This window comes from Phoenix dactylifera, chromosome 2 (assembly GCF_051530095.1).
Source record: "Phoenix dactylifera cultivar Ajwa chromosome 2, Ajwa_hap1_PhDact_Kaust_v1.1, whole genome shotgun sequence".
NCBI classification, from domain to species: domain Eukaryota; kingdom Viridiplantae; phylum Streptophyta; class Magnoliopsida; order Arecales; family Arecaceae; genus Phoenix; species Phoenix dactylifera.
Genome location: NC_143191.1, coordinates 46,071,450 through 46,088,208, shown reverse-complemented (window position 1 = coordinate 46,088,208; position 16,759 = coordinate 46,071,450). Strand labels below are relative to the sequence as shown.

The following is a 16,759-nucleotide window of genomic DNA, read 5'->3' as shown; positions in this document are numbered from 1 at the left end:
GAGGATTGGAACATTCATACACCCAAAAATCACTGTTTATCTCCTTCTCCCCACTATTTGCCCCCTCCCTGACTTGAGCGTCGGAGGGCCGGCGCCGGAGAAACCGGCCACCGGTTCGTGTGCAGGCACCCGGACGGAGGACGCCGCCAGCCAACGGATCGCCGCCCCGCTGCGAGGACCTGCTGTTCCTTCTCTCCGACCGCCCCGGACGGAGGACGCCGCCAGCCAACGGATCGCCGCCCCGCTGCGAGGACCTGCTGTTCCTTCTCTCCGACCGCCCCGGACGGAGGACGCCGCCCGCCGACAGACCGCCGCCCCGCCGTGAGGACTAACAGTCGTTCCCTCTCCTCGGCCGAAGATTGCCCCCGGGTCCAATTTCCAGCAACAGTTGGCGCTAGAAGGAGGGCACCGAGTAGCAGTCATGAAGTTGAGAAGTAAGGGAACCTCTAACGTCTCCCGGCGTCCCCCGCAAAGTCCTGGACACTCCGTCCAGAATTCTCCAACTCCGGCTGACCCAGCTCCTCAGGTCCAGCCGGAACAGTTCAATGCCCTGGCACAGCAAGTCCAGGCCCTGGCCGCCGCCGTTCAGGGCCTGCGGCGCGTGGAGGCTTTACCGGCACTTCCCCCGCAGGCCCAGGCCCCGCCGGAGTGTCTCCCCAACGGCCCGGTTCTCCCCAGCCAAAATTTGCATGGCTCCTCCAGAGCCAACAATGGAGAACGAGCTTCTCCCCGGAGAGAGTTACCGGGAGAAGGTTTCGACCGGAGACCCCAACTTTCTGAGGCGGAGTCAGCCCCGGATCACCGTGAGCTGGCGCAAACCACAGCGACAATCCCACGGGTGGGGGAGCTCGACCGAAAAGTCGAGCATCTGGAGCGCCAGATTGCGGCACTCCACAGCAAGAAGGCAAGACAGGAAGGGGACTTTGAGTTCACTACCAAGTCCCCCTTCTCCCGCCAGATCGAGGACGAGCCAGTTCCCGCGAGGTTCAAAATGCCTCAGGTGGAGCCCTACAGCGGAATCACCGACCCCCTCGACCACTTGGAGAGTTATCGGGCCCTAATGGCCCTACAAGGGTCCTCGGAGGCCATACTCTGCAAGGCCTTCCCAGCAACCCTCCGAGGGACCGCTCGGCTTTGGTTCTCTGGTCTGAAGCCGAACACGGTGTCCTCTTTTGAGCAGCTCGGCAGGCAGTTCGCCACCAACTTTGCTGCCAGCCGGCGCCAGCGACGGACATCAGACTCCCTCCTGGACATCAAGCAGAAGGAGGGGGAATCCCTCAAAGAGTACCTGGACCGCTTTACCGCCGCCACATGGGAGGTTCGCGAGCTAGACCAGTCGATAGCCATGTCGGCTCTGAAGACTGGGGTCCGCTCCTACCGATTCCTCTTCTCCATCGAGAAGAGCTTCCCGGCCAACTTCACCGAAATGCTGGCCCGAGCCCGGAAGTATGCCAAGGCCGAGGAGGCAGTCGCCTCCAGGCGGGGGGCAATCGAGCCCACCTCGAAGAAGCGGAAGAAGCGCCGCGAGGAGCGCGGTCGACAAAGGAGCTGGTCTCCCCGCCGAGAGAAGAATCTCCCCAGACTGAGGAGCCCGCCCCTTCAGCAGGGGCGACCTCAGCAGAGGACACCTCCTCGTCCGAGGTCTCCACCACGGCCCCGGACGTACCAGGCGAGGTACGAGAACTATACACCCGTCAATGCTCCTCGGGCCGAGATCCTGATGGAAATTGAGGGTCGGGACTTCTTCCGACCCCCGCCTCCTATGCGAGACACGGGATTTCCCCGAAATTCCAGGAAGTACTGCCGCTTCCACCGAGATCGCGGGCACGACACGGAGGACTGCTTCCAACTCCGGGACGAGATAGAAGCGCTCATCAGACGGGGAGTACTCAACCGGTTCGTGAGGAACCGACATGAGGAAAGGAGGCCGGCGGAGAATGTCGCACCAACCGAAAATCCTGGCGGCAACAGGCCTATCGCCGGCACCATCAACATGATTGGGCGGACCTCGGCAGGAACAGCCGCCCAGGGAGCACCCCCGAAGCGCCCGCGCACTGATGAAGTCATCTCGTTCTCGGACGAGGACTTAGAAGGGGTCAAGACCCCTCACGATGACGCTGTGGTCATCTCAATGATTGTAAATAGGTTTGATGTAAAGCGTGTCCTAGTTGACAATGGAAGCTCAGCCAACATTTTGTACTACCATGCCTACCAAAAAATGGGTTTGACAGAAGGACACCTCCGGAGAATCAATGCCCCGCTGGTCGGGTTTACCGGAGATGCGGTCCCGGTTGAAGGTGAGGCTAGCTTCCTTGTCACAGTTGGCCTCGCCCCCCGGGAGAGCACTGTGAGGACGGACTTCCTGGTGGTCCGTCTGCCCTCGGTCTACAACGCCATCCTTGGGCGCCCAGGGTTAAACGCCCTTCGAGCCGTGGTTTCAACTCGCCATTTGCTCATGCGGTTCCCCACCGGCCAAGGAGTGGGCGAGGTCCGCGGAGACCAACTGGTCGCCAAGCAATGCTACATGGCGGCCCACACAGTAAAGCAACCAGCCGAGGCACCAGACCGCCCGATGGGCCCTTCACTGCCCATAGAAACCCTCGATGCGAGGGACACCCTCTGGAAGAAGCAAGTAGAGCCCGGTGAGCTCCTTATTCAAATCCCACTACAAGAAAATGTTCCCGAGCTAACCGTGCGGGTTGGCTCCGGCCTCGGCGCCCATGAGAGGAATCGCCTCGTCAGCTTCCTACGGGACAACGCTGACGTCTTCGCCTGGTCGCCCGCGGACGTGCCAGGAATTGACCCCGAGGTCATGGTCCACCGACTCCAGGTGAGGCCAACCAGCAGGCCTATAAAGCAGAAGAAAAGAGGCTCCGCCCCTGAGCGACAACGAGCTGCGGCCGAGGAGGTGGACAAACTCCTCGGAGCCGGCTTCATCCGGGAGGTCTCCTACCCGGATTGGCTCGCCAATGTAGTCCTCGTAAAGAAGGCCAACGGAAAATGGCGTATGTGCGTGGACTACACCGACCTGAACAAGGCCTGCCCAAAAGACAGCTTCCCTCTCCCGAGTATCGACCAGCTCGTCGACTCCACTTCAGGACACCAACTGCTAACTTTTATGGACGCCTTTTCAGGATACAACCAAATCCGAATGGCGCCAGAAGACGAGGAGAAGACGGCCTTCATCACCGACAAGGGCACCTACTGCTACAAGGTGATGCCCTTTGGCCTGAAAAACGCTGGGGCCACCTATCAGAGACTGGTCAGCCAAATCTTTAAAGACCAGATCGGCCGGAACATGGAAGTCTATGTGGACGACATGCTGGTAAAGAGCCAAGCGGCGGAACACCACATAGCCGATCTCAGCGAGACATTCGCCAAGCTCAGAAAATACCAAATGAAACTCAATCCGGCGAAGTGCGCGTTCGGAGTCACCTCGGGCAAGTTCCTGGGTTTCATAGTGACCCAACGCGGAATTGAAGCCAACCCGGAGAAAATCCGGGCACTGCAAGAGATGTCGCCTCCAAAGACAGTTAAGGAGGTGCAGCGGCTCGTGGGGCGGGTAGCTGCCCTGGGAAGGTTTGTTTCTCGATCAGCCGAGCGTTGCCTCCCCTTCTTCAAGAGCCTCAAACGGCCGAAAGACTTCCGGTGGACAGAAGAATACCAGCAAGCCTTTGAAGAGCTTCGGAGCCTTCTGGCCTCTCCCCCGCTGCTCACCAAGCCCCAGAAGGGCGAAATTCTTTACTTATATCTGGCCGTCTCCCCAGCTGCAGTAAGCTCGGTCCTCGTCCGGGAAGAAGACAAGCTCCAAAAGCCGGTCTATTACACCAGCCGGGTTCTCAGGGATGCTGAGACCCGATATTCTAAACTTGAGAAGACCATCTTCGCTCTCATCATCTCGGCTCGGAGACTCAGGCCTTACTTCCAAGCCCACACGATAGCTATATTAACCGACCAGCCTATGAAGCAGATATTGCAGAGGTCGGATCGTGCGGGGAGGATCGCCAAATGGGCGGTCGAGCTCGGGAAATTCGACCTAGAATATCGGCCCAGGCCGGCTATCAAAGCTCAGATACTCGCCGATTTCATCGTGGAGTGCACCCTTCCGGACGACCCCGAGCCGCCATCTGAGTCCGTGGAGGAGACCCCGAAACAGCCATGGGTCCTGCACTCGGATGGGTCTTCGACCCCGGGGGGCAGCGGGGCTGGACTTATCCTCATCAGTCCAGATGGAGTGGTGGCCGAGCAAGCTCTGCGCCTCGAGTTCCCGGCCTCGAACAATGAGGCCGAGTATGAGGCTCTCATCGCCGGGCTCAAGCTGGCGAAAGAACTAAAAGTGGGAGACCTGACGGCCTTTAGCGACTCCCAGCTGGTGGTGAACCAGGTCCAAGGAGATTTTGAAGCTAAAGAGCCATCCATGCAAAAGTATCTCCAAAAGGTGCGGGAACTCACATCTGCCCTGAATTCTTTCAATATTCAGTATATTCCCAGAGCGGAAAACCTCAGGGCAGACCAGCTATCCAAACTGGCCACCTCCCGCATGAGCGAGCTTCCCAAGGGAACAGCGCTCGAGTATCTTCGGGTCCCCAGCACGAAGGAACCCGAGCCCACTATGTGCATCGACTCCGAGCCAAGCTGGATCGACGGGCTCGTCTGCTATCTTCAGGACGGAACTCTACCTCATGACGAGACGGAGGCTCACCGAATCAAGCGCCAGGCTCCCCGGTATGTCTTGTACGAGAATAAACTCTATCGACAATCATTTACTTCTCCCCTTCTCAGATGCCTCCGCCCCTCCGAGGCGGACTACGCCCTCCGAGAGGTCCATGAAGGGATCTGCGGAAATCACCTGGGGGGTCGAGCCTTGGCCCATAAGATCCTGCGGCAGGGATACTACTGGCCCACACTCCAGAAGGACACAACGGATTTCGTCCGCAAGTGCGATCGGTGCCAACGAAACGCCAATATCCAGCGCCGACCTTCAGCTCTGCTGACCTCCATCATCGCCCCCTGGCCGTTTGCCCAATGGGGGATCGACATCCTGGGGCCCTTTCCCCTGGCCACCGGACAGAGAAAGTTCCTGGTCGTCTCCATCGACTACTTCACCAAATGGGTCGAGGCCGAACCTGTTGCCCGGATCACCGAGCAAAAGATGCGGGACTTCGTGTGGAAGTCTATAATCTGCCGATTCGGACTACCCCGTATCCTTATATCTGACAATGGTCGACAATTTGACAATGTTCATTTCAGGGAGTTTTGCTCTGAGCTCGGCATTGATCATCGCTTCACCTCGGCTGCCCATCCCCAGACAAACGGGGAAACTGAGGTAACTAACCGAACTATTTTGCAGGGACTCAAAGCTAGGCTTGATCGGTCCAAAGGACAGTGGGTCGAGGACTTGTACAATGTCCTTTGGGCGTACCGGACCACGTTCCGACTGCCCACGGGAGAGACCCCCTTCAACCTAGCATACGGCACTGAGGCCGTCATCCCATTGGAGATCGGCTTGCCTTCTCTGAGGGTGGAGCATTACGACCCCGATACCAATTCCTCCCAGCTCAGGAGCAATTTGGACCTCGTCGAAGAGACAAGAGAGGTCGCCCGGGTGCGCATGGCGAGATATCAACAGCGAACGGCCCAATACTACAACTCCAGAGTTAAGCCCAAGCTCTTCAAAGTAGGAGACCTCGTCCTCAGGAAAGCCGAGGCTTCTCAACCAACCGAGCAAGGAAATCTCGCCCCAAACTGGGAAGGACCGTATCAAATCGCCCTGGTACAACGGCCAGGGGCGTACAAATTGAAGTCCCTGGAAGGGACTCTGATCCCACGAAGCTGGAACTCCGAGAATTTACGAATGTACTACCAGTGAAACCCCAAGGGGTTCAAGATAATCAGGATAATGGACTCAGCTCCTTTTTCTGCAAATATTTCTCTCATTTTGATGACTGTAATCCTCTTCTAATATTGGGTCGTCTGTGATCCTCAGATTCCCCGGCCAAAATCGGGATGCCTCGAGGCTCGACCGTAGAGTCCCAAACTCCCTCGACCTCGGGAAGAATCGCAGGACGGTGAAACGTCGACTGGTGCAAGATTCCTCGACTAAGGTCGAGATGCCCCGAGTGTCGACAGTGCGTGCCCAGACCCCTCGACACTTCGGGAAGACGGGGTAGTACCTTCGCAGTCCCCCGTGGCGCTCGACACCAACAACGGGGTAGTACCTTCGCGGCCCCCCGTAGCGCCTCCTCGACTAAGGTCGGGATGCCCCGAGGGTCGACCGTAGAGAACCAGACTCCCTCGACCTCGGAAAGGTGCCGTGAGGGGTGGAAAGGGTGGCTCCACCGGGGGCGCCACAAAGTGGACCCCCGGGAGCGGTCGACGATCCCCGATCCCCGAAGCGAGCGATCCCTCGACTAAGGTCGGGATGCCCCGAGGGTCGACCGTAGAGAACCAGACTCCCTCGACCTCGGGAAGCGTCGCCGGTCGGTAGAGCGTGCCCAGACCAGCCGACCTGACGAACGATCCCTCGACTAAGGTCGGAATGCCCCGAGGGTCGACCGTAGAGAACCAGACTCCCTCGACCTCGGGAAGGCGCCGTAAGGGGTGGAAAGGGTGGCTCCACCCGGGGCGCCACAAAGTGGACCCCCGGGAGCGGTCGACGATCCCCGATCCCCGAAGCGAGCGATCCCTCGACTAAGGTCGGGATGCCCCAAGGGTCGACCGTAGAGAACCAGACTCCCTCGACCTCGGGAAGGCGCCGTGAGGGGTGGAAAGGGTGGCTCCACCCGGGGCGCCACAAAGTGGACCCCCGGGAGCGGTCGACGATCCCCGATCCCCGAAGCGAGCGATCCCTCGACTAAGGTCGGGATGCCCCGAGGGTCGACCGTAGCGAACCAGACTCCCTCGACCTCGGGAAGCGTCGCCGGTCGGTAGAGCGTGCCCAGACCAGCCGACCTGACGAACGATCCCTCGACTAAGGTCGGGATGCCCCGAGGGTCGACCGTAGAGAACCAGACTCCCTCGACCTCGAGAAGGCGCCGTGAGGGGTGGAAAGGGTGGTTCCACCCGGGGCGCCACAAAGTGGACCCCCGGGAGCGGTCGACGATCCCCGATCCCCGAAGCGAGCGATCCCTCGACTAAGGTCGGGATGCCCCGAGGGTCGACCGTAGAGAACCAGACTCCCTCGACCTCGGAAAGCGTCGCCGGTCGGTAGAGCGTGCCCAGACCAGCCGACCTGACGAACGATCCCTCGACTAAGGTCGGGATGCCCCGAGGGTCGACCGTAGAGAACCAGACTCCCTCGACCTCGGGAGGTATCACAGGTCAGCAAAGCGTCCACGAACCCGCCGACCTGATGTGAGATCCCTCGACCAAGGTTGAGGCGCTCCGAGGTCCGACCATAGGGTCTTAAGCCCCCTCGATCTCAAAAAGGGCTACAAATCAACAGAGCCTCCCCAGATCCTCTCAACTCCGGCAGGAGTCGCCGGGTCCATGGGAAGCCCGAGCCCCTTTTACAAGTCAAAAATGACCCCGGAGGTCGACGAGGAAGGGAAGCGACCTACTCCACCATGCGAAGCATGACCCCGAGAATGCAAGAGGTACACCCAACTAGACGCCCTCCTTGTCAAATTTTATCTACATATTGCCGAGCGGGATCTCGTCCAATGTTGGAGTCTTATTTTGCCCGAAAGCCGGGCTTCTTCGCTGGGTCGGCTTAAGACCGACCTCCCAACCTCATTATGCCTGCTCTGTTCGTCAAGTCCCCGTAATCCGTACTAAGGCTTCATAAAGTAGGACCCAACTCGGCTCTTCTAAGTAAACTCCGACGTCCAGCTGGAAAAGTGGTCCCGGCCACGAATGTACCAGCCAAGCACAGGTACCAAGGCGATCTTTGGGAATCCCAGCCTTGTTCACCGAAATCTCGGCAGGGTCCGAAGACGATAACTATGAAAACCTTCGGCAATAACTTGTTTATTAGCCCGCGCTCCCTATGAGAGGTTCGGAGTTGAGTTCGGAAACCCGACTAAACTCCCCGAATAGCGGCACGAATAGACCTATTCCGGTCCCACTTGAAGGGCTAAGGCCCGACCTCGGTGCCTTAAGATTTTCCTAAAGGCCAAACGTGGCAACTCCCACGACTCTAAGATCCGAGTTATAGGACTTAGAGAAATTTTCTAGAAACCTAAGCTCGGAGCTCCCTTTGGTCGAGACGACTGGGATCCGAGAAGGCTAAGATATAGCCAGGGAAAAGGGCAGCTTCGTTAAGCAGCCCAAAGATTAAAATACGAAGTTAGAGGTCGTCGAGGCGGTTAGCCAAGGTTCTAGCCTCATCCACGACAACAGAGGGAAAGATGAACACAGAATGACAAACATTTCTTCATTAACAAAGGGCCGGAAGGCCAATTACAAAATTGGAAGTCGGCCACTCAAGGGCCGACCCCGGATACAATGAAAAAGAAAAGAAAAATATGCTTAAGTCCTAAGCGGCGGGAGCCACATCCGGGGGGTCATCCGGCACATTGATGACCTCATGGTCTTCCTCCGGAACAGGCTCGGGGCCGGGAGCAGAAGCTTCGGGCGCCGCCTCCGGGACAGCATCGATCTCGGCCGCCGGAGCCGCCTCCATGACACCGTCCGCCTCGGCTACCCCCGTCGAAGGCTCGGCGGGGTCCTGCTCGTATATTCCCGCCTCGGACGTCAGGATGGCAGGAAGGGCTTGCACGTCGGACCCCCAGCCCCGGTCCTCCCTCGGACGGACCGTCGAGAAGTCGTACTGAGGGCAGTACCGGCGCACCTGCTCCCGGAAGTTCTCGAAGCCTCGAAGGAAACCGTCGACCGTCTCCTCCTCCAACATGTCGCGGAACTCTTGCGACTCTTTGAAGAGTTCCACAGCATGCTCGGCTCGTTCGAGGGCCCTCTCTCCCGGGCCTCAAGTTGCCCGAGTCGGAGGCGTAAGACCCCCTCCTCATACTCGAGGGCCGCGACCCTGGCCTGGACCTCCCCTAAGCGCGCCTCCGTGCCGCGCATGGTTGCCCTGGTCAGGGCATGAGCCGCCTTCTCCTCCTCGAGCGCCCCCACCATGGCAAGGCGCTCAGCCTCGGTGGCTGTCCACCGAGCCTCGGCCGCGGCCAACGCCGCCTCCAGCTCGGCGACTCTTTTCTTGGCCGGCTCCAGTTGCTGGCCGAGCTGTTGAACTTCTTCCCATGGGCGATGAACGCCATGGTGTCGAGCTCGAGAATATGCTAAAAAGAAAGAAACGAGGGTATTGTGAGTTGAAAAGCACATATGTACGCTAAAAACTCGGGGAAATTAAGAAGAAAGCTTACCCGGGCAGTGTTGCAGTAAGCACTGCCGACGACCTCCTCCAGCGAAATACCCCGGAACACGGCCCGGTCCGCTGGAAGCACCGCACGCCGCAACATGGAGCGTGCGACCTCGGCATCTTGAAAGGCCGAGCGCCCCTCGGGAATAGAAGAGTCCGGCTCGGCCGACTCTTCTCGGAAAGCCCGAGAAGAGCTCGGCACGATCGAACCCGAGGTCCCGGAGCCACTCGCCTCGGTGTCTCGGGTAAGCCCGGGTCCTGGCTGCTGCGGCCGGACCACGGACGGCTCCCCCCGCTGGGAAAGGGGGGTAGGGCAAGGAGGGGCCGACGGGCCCGCATCACCAACAACCCGCTCCCGCCTCGGGTCGGCTGCAGGGGCCCCCGCCTCGGGGCCACTCGTCCCGGCCGACGAAGAAGCGCCGTCCGTCCTCGCCCTCTTCCGAGGCTGGGGCACAACACCCCCGGCCTCGGCCTCTCGCCTCCTCAGGCGAGAGAAAAGTGATGTGTTGCTGGTCGGCATGCGTGGAATATCTGAAATCAAGAATTTTGTTAAGAGTCAGACCAGTGACCGTAAAGACGGAGAACAAGAAATAAATAAATAGAATAATGCAACCGCCCTTACCCTCGGGGCGCGCCGAGCTCAGACCCACGCTCGCCAGGGCGTCCTCCCGCAGGAGCTCGGTCAGGTCGTTGCCCCTCCCGAGGGCTCGCAAAGAGTCCAGGGTCCTCAGCTCCCTCCCCGTGGGCTCGGAGAGTTTGTTGAGGGCCTTCAGCCGAGGGTGTCCCCACCTTGGCTCGAACCCCCAAGGCGCCGCAGACGCCAGAAAGAAAAACTTCCTCTTCCACTCGTGAATCGAGGAAGGGGCGCCCCGGAAGAGTGACATACCGCCCCGAAAGGCGAAATATAACCACCCTACGTCCGCCGAATTTTTCTTTAACAGAAAACACCGGCGAAAAAGGCCTACCGAAATCGGGATTCCGTGCCCGAGGCACAGGGATAAAAACCCAATTATGGTCCTCCATGAGTTCGGAGCCAACTGCGCCGGGACGAGTTGGTACTCGGCCAGCAAGTTGCTCACGAACTCATGGGCGGGAAAACGCAGGCCCGCCCAAAGTGTCTCGCGGTAAACCGCGATCCGACCTGGGGGCGGCTGCGTCACCCTGTCTTCCGGCCCTGCGGTTTCAAGGCGAAACCCGGGCTGGAAGAAGAAACGGGAGCGGATTAACTCCAGTTCCTCTTCCGACAGACTCGACCCAACCTCTTCGGGACCGGAACCCATTCTCACGGAAGAGTGGAGCAAAAGTTAAGAGTAGAAAATGGAGGTTGACGAGGAGGAGAAAAGAGGAAACCCTAGTGAAAACGGGAAGAAAACCTACTGGACATTGCCGGAAATCGCTCCGGGCACCACCAGCAAGATTCAGCTGAGGGAGGAAGCAGGGGGAAAAGACGACGAAAATAAGAGGCAGCCAAACAAGACCTTTAGGGCAGACTCGTGGGGTTTATATAGACCCCCCTGACGGCCCAGATCGACGGGGTCGGTTCCCGTCCCCCCGACCGGGTTGCGCCACGTGTCGACCTCGGAAGCCGAGGCACCGTATTCACTCCGGTTTAATAAATCGGATACGAAATCGAAGCGTTGTCCCATCGGATCTCGGGGCCTCATCATGGGTCCACAGAATCAAATCGTCTTGAGGAACGAGCGGACGTAACCCCCGCTCCCCTCGGTTAATAAGATCTGGGACACGTGGAGCCCCGATGAGGCCTCCACTTCTTCGGAATTATGATCCAGTAACATGAAATCGAAAGCGTCCGACCTCGGGTCGCGCCGCGTGTCCGTTTCAAACCCCGTAACGGCACACTCATTAATGAGCCAGAAACGTCGATTACGGAATCGAGACACCGCCTCGACGAGCTCGAGGTCCCCCATCATTAATCCGCCGTAAAATGATCCTGGCGATTCAAGAAGCATGATGATACGAGCTCCATCATTAGCTCACCGAATAAAGCAGCCTCGAGACGCCAAAGGGCGCATATCTCACCATAAAAGCTCCGGAAAGCACAAGGGGGCGGGCGAGACCTTCCCCCCAACCTTAGTGACAGACTTTACTTCCCACGTCCGAGCCCCACAAGCCGCTCGAACTCGAAAGTCGGGGGGTAGTGTTGGGGGGAATAAAGTTTTTCTCCAAATGACATAAATGCCCCTAAGAAGCCGTACAACCTCCGACCCCGGACAGCCGAAGTCAGCGTCCGACCTCGGAACGCTCGGCCACAAGACGACCGACCCCGAAACCTCCGACCTAAGAGAAACCCCGATGTCCGAGGACCGTACTCTAACACCCCTCCGGCATTTATTGCGCATGGCCGCTGTAATCTTCCGGCACACTCAACAATAAATGCGGATCTCCGGCTTACTCCATAATAAATGCGGATCTCCGGCTTACTCCATAATAAATGCGGATCTCCGGCTTACTCCACCAATAATGCGGATCTCCGGCTTACTCCATAATAAATACGGGTCTCCGACTTACTCCACAATAAATGCGCATGGCTCCTGACATCTACGGATCCCTAGCTCTTCACGGCAAATCGACCCAGCAGGGTCTAGTCGACTATGATAAGTCTCTGATCTCGGCCATACCGCCGACATCAGTGCAATGATTCGCCTGACCGAGCGCCGACCTGAACAACATGCCAAGCCGTACTACGGCCTCGTCCTGTTACATCACTGGTAAACCGACCCCCGCATATAAAAGGGAGCCTTGGCCTCCCAAGAGAGGATCGGAACATTCATACACCCAAAAATCACTGTTTATCTCCTTCTCCCCACTATTTGCCCCCTCCCTGACTTGAGCGTCGGAGGGCCGGCGCCGGAGAACCCGGCCACCGGTTCGTGTGCAGGCACCCGGACGGAGGACGCCGCCAGCCAACGGATCGCCGCCCCGCTGCGAGGACCTGCTGTTCCTTCTCTCCGACCGCCCCGGACGGAGGACGCCGCCAGCCAACGGATCGCCGCCCCGCTGCGAGGACCTGCTGTTCCTTCTCTCCGACCGCCCCGGACGGAGGACGCCGCCAGCCAACGGATCGCCGCCCCGCTGCGAGGACCTGCTGTTCCTTCTCTCCGACCGCCCCGGACGGAGGACGCCGCCCGCCGACAGACCGCCGCCCCGCCGTGAGGACTAACAGTCGTTCCCTCTCCTCGGCCGAAGATTGCCCCCGGGTCCAATTTCCAGCAACAGTAAGTTTTTTAAATCTATATTTGGTATTACATTGGGGAAATTTGGTAGCAAGCTCCTTCCCTTGCGGAGGCGAGTGGTAGGATTTATCTTGGTTATTGGCTTTTTGACTCAAGTTAGAGCTTTGGAGCTCAAATAATTTTGCCGTAGGTGATCCTACCCATGACTTTTCAAATTAATGCCAGAAAAAGTAGAAACCAGGAGGAAGAGGAGGAGTGCTCCACTGTTCAGGTACGATGGGTACTTTTGTCATATAAAAGGCTTTTGAAACTTCCTCGAACCAAGCCCGTCAGACACGTGGCAGTACTCCCGGTCAAGTGACCCAGGATAAGCTCCAGCTGGACGGAGTAACTACTCCACGAGACGAAAGCATATCCCCTCCCATCCCCTTCCCGCCGACCTCCACGATCCCGCCACGTGTCGCCGGCACTCCGCCGCGCCATCCTCCCGGAAGCCGTGGTCCGCCCGGCGCGTGCGACGGGCGTGACCCGCCCGGATTTTGACCGTAGATCGTGATTTCCCCCTCTCGTTCCGCTCGATGGCTACTCTGTCCGCATGGAGAGATCTATGCGGTCAACGTTTCTGGATAGGGTTTTTGCCGGAAGTTAGCCAACTCCGCAACATTCCCCCCCTCCCTACTCGGACGTAGGACACGTCACCGACCAGTTTGGGGTGACGTGGGATGACGTAAGACTCACACGTGGCACTCGGCGCGTTGCCTTTTGACCGCTTCGGCCGCGGGCGGGGGTGGGGCCCGAAGCGCGGATGGCTATCCGAAACCAAACCAAACCCCTCGCCCCATCCCGCGTGCGGGTCCACCGTTCCCCACAACGTAGACTTATCCGAACTTGGGAGCAACGGTTCGCTCTGGCGATATGCTACTCCCAGGGATCCATAAGGCTAACTAGGATCCCAGGGTCTACGTTCCCCACAACGCAGACTTATCCGAACTTGGGAGCAACGGTTCGCTCTGGCAACGCAACTAGGATCCAACGGTGTTCCGCCGGGCTGAAGAGGACAAGCAAGGTATCCAATCCACTCTATTCTTCGAGGACGAGGATTAGGCGTAGGCTCCTAGATTTAGGTGGAAGCCATTAATGTAATTCGACAAGGGTGGGGTTTGGATAAGAGTCAGGCTTTGTGCGGGTCCACCATTAAGACGGTGGTCCAGAAGATCGCAGCCGTCTGATTTGATTTCATACTTTTCAAAGTGGAATCCAAAGGAAATAATTGGGGTTTTTCATAGGGGAATTGGTGGGTTGGTGATCCTATAAATTAAGATCATGGTGCGATCCTATTAGTCCAACCTGTAGATGTGGGGTGTTAGGAGTGTTCAAAGTAGGTATCATGCTCTCCATGCAGCTAATCCAAGTAAAAATATTTAAGACCCAAAACTAGGGATAAGATTAAATAAGTGCAGGCATGCATTTCAAAAGCATGGAGGTGGGGCTGGTATCATCCAAATAGGATACTAGTAAAGGTTTACATGGATCTATTAATTTAAATCCTTATGATTGCCTTTTTTTAAATTATATAATATGAGTAAAAAATTAGGAGCTTTTAGGAAAAAGCACTGTCTTTTTATTTTATTTTATTATTAGTTCTAGTTTGCAAACTTGTTTCTAGACCTAATGCAACTTTCTTAAGTGTAATGCGTGGGAAAGGGGCTTTAATTGAGTGGGAAGTGAGAAATAGGAAGAAAGCTTGCATTGAGGGTAAAGGGTAGAGTGCCACATTTTCTGTAATAGTTTATGATTAGCCAGTGGATTTGGTTAATGACACGAGAGCGATGGGTGCACGATCATCGTGATTGGTCGAATCATGTGTCGTCGGTTGCATGGAATTCTTGCCTTGAACTGCAAATGATCCCCTGATTTGAGGTGGTAACGACCATGCCTCGCCTGCTTTCCCAAGGCAGAGCAAGCACTTTTGCACCGTTTCCATGAACAAGATGCTGCGGTTTCAAGCCAATCCACTTTATGAGGTGACACTATGGATGAAACATGAACCAGGTCGCACTTGCTTCAAGATTGGAAAAGTAAATCAATTGACCATAGACTAAGGGATGCAGGATAACGATCCAATCCAGAGTGGGAAAAATCCTCATAGGAGTGGATGGATTTCATTATCAGCTATCCAAGTCAATTAGTGGGCCGGCAGCCTAACAAGATCTTTGCCTTGATTGTGCCATGGATTTTGGTATGGTAGAAATTTTGCCCACCAAAGTAAAAGATCATGATATATGGAAGTACTCATCACGTTCCATCCTCCATACAGGAAAATAAGCAATTGCAAAGCCTTAGAAAAGCCAGATGATAAGGACCCACTCGTTTTGCCATCCATTTGAGATTAAAAAAAGAAAAAACCATGAAAAGAATGCGATTGGGGGTTCCCTATCCATACCGATATCCAAGGTCTTTACCCTTCCAGCGCAATAACAAGACGTTTCCTCCCACTTTCCAGCCGAAGGCCAGACTAACCAATCGCCAGAGAGACCCATGTGGTGGCAGACAGTGGCAGGGACAGAGTGGCAAATCGAGTGGTTGTGGGGCCCTGCCCGAGACAATGTGGGATTTCTCCTCCTCTCCAATCCAGAACCATGGCCTTGAAGCCAAAGCAACAACCGGCTTAATAGCTCTGCGGATTGGATGGTTTCAGTCACTCCGATAGCATTTTATGAATTGGAGATGAAAAAATGCTTCTGGCACTCCAAAATATTTTATTTTTTAATTTTATTAGGTGCATTCGTATTCGTCAGATATGATCTACTCATCCTAGTAAAAAAAAAAAAATAATAAAAAGATAAGCATCTTTATGGGCATCCAATAACGAAGAAGGGAGAACGGTGAGAGAGGCACTTTGTTAGGAGTGTCTAACCTTACCGTGTTTTCCGTAGAATCTTATGTCGGCAAGTTCCAACTTCCCACAGGACAAGGGAAGAAGCTGTTCGAGCTACCATGCCACCGATCCAGTTCGGGAGTCCGTCATCCAGTGGCTACGTCAGTCGAGGGTATGGGACTTATCCAGACAAATTGGAGAACACTTGCCAAAGGTCATTGCACGATTCGAGGGTATGGATATTTCCAAAAGAAGCTATAAGATCCTATTGCCAAAGGCCTCGCGGCAAAAGACGAACTCTTGCCCGACGCCCAACAAGTTTGGAACTGATAGAGATCGACAGTCCACTCCAGATAATTTTCCATGAAGAGCTGCTCCGGGCTGCTGCCATTAGGACGAGAATAGTAGAATCTATCCTATCTTAGCTCTGCATAAGTGTCCCATAACCCCCGGCCAGCGCCTTTATATCTTTCAATTTTACCATGTTTTCTCTAGTACCCATCTTAAAGAAGAAACCTAAAAGTTAAAAACTCCTTCTATTAACAGAATCTTTAGTCCCATGATTAAAAAAAATATAAAAACAAAATTGCGCATTACATTTCTTTTTTCTCATTTCTAAAATATGCTTTTTCTTATGGATACATACTACATGACTAAGTAATACACACCAAGCAAATTAGTCATATAGCAAGTCAATACACATCTAATAAATCAATGCACAGTTTCTAAAACAATATTCATCAATATACAGTACACGGCCAAATGATACCATTTAGTAAATTAGTCATCTAGAACCCAATATATACCTCCAAGCAAATTGATAAATAATTTTCAGAACATTATATTCATCAGCTATATGGCCACTGATACATACTCGTCGACTTTTTGATACATTCCGCAAACTTATTTGATGCATACCTAGTAGTGATCCAATGCACGCCTCCAAATAAATTGATATATAATTTCTAGAATATGCTTTCTATAAGTATACACCATATAGACAGACGATCAACACCAACAAATTAGTTATCTAGCAAGCTAATATATAACTCTAGATAAATCGATATATAGTTTTCAGAACATAGTATTCATCAACACCAGTATATAATTTTCTAGCTTTGTCTTATATAAGAAATAATATACATACTATTTTTTAGATTTTGCTAAACTCTTAGATGCACAAATCTTAAAAAATAGAAGAGAATTTGAAGGAAGAGAAAAGAACTTGGAAAAAGAAGAAAGAGAATAGATGGAAAAATTTGATGAGAAAAAAAATGCAGATGATCTCTCTCAACATATTTATTTATTTTTTTTAACTACATGATTGACAAATACACTTAATAAAAAGTTCTATCCTTATTTGACTTT

At 55.0% G+C, this 16,759-nt stretch overlaps 1 long non-coding RNA gene across 1 annotated transcript; it reads right to left on the bottom strand.

Annotated features, from left to right (window-relative positions):
* Positions 1-9,424: 9,424 nt before the first annotated feature.
* On the bottom strand, positions 9,425-16,569 carry LOC149768360 (uncharacterized). Its single transcript, XR_016399505.1, has 2 exons — positions 15,436-16,569; positions 9,425-15,190 (listed from the first exon to the last, which is right to left on the bottom strand). It is a non-coding gene; the product is annotated as an uncharacterized LOC149768360 (long non-coding RNA).
* Between the last annotated feature and the right edge of the window lie 190 nt (positions 16,570-16,759).